The sequence below is a fragment of the Acanthisitta chloris genome, unplaced genomic scaffold (genome assembly GCF_000695815.1).
Source record: "Acanthisitta chloris isolate BGI_N310 unplaced genomic scaffold, ASM69581v1 scaffold30939, whole genome shotgun sequence".
Classification (NCBI taxonomy): domain Eukaryota; kingdom Metazoa; phylum Chordata; class Aves; order Passeriformes; family Acanthisittidae; genus Acanthisitta; species Acanthisitta chloris.
The window spans coordinates 1-420 of record NW_008693560.1 but is presented as its reverse complement, the minus strand read 5'-3'; positions in this window follow the sequence as shown (position 1 = coordinate 420).

Sequence of the window (420 nt, the reverse complement as noted above, 5' to 3'; positions counted from 1 at the left end):
CACCTCCAGTGACCCAACCCAACCTGCCGTGACCCAACCCAACCCTCAGTGACCCAACCCAAACCTCCATTGACCCAAAGCAAACCTCCATTGACCCAACGCAACCTTCAGTGACCCAACCCAACCTCCACTGATCCAACCATCCATCTCTTGGTCCATCACCCAACCATCACCCACCCATGCCCCCCACCCCTCGTTGCCCTCACCAGTGGTTCCGTGGACGCTGACTTGGCTGATGTTCCTCCCGTGGCTCACCCCGCTCAGCCAAAAGTCATATTGCCGTGCCGGCTCCAGCCCTGGCACCATCACCGCTCGTGCCCTCCCTGCCAGGGTGACCTCTCTCCGCTGGCCCTGCCTCCCCAGGACCTCCAGCCTGAAAGCGTCGAAGGAGCCACGGGCGACGCTCCAGCGCAGACGCAG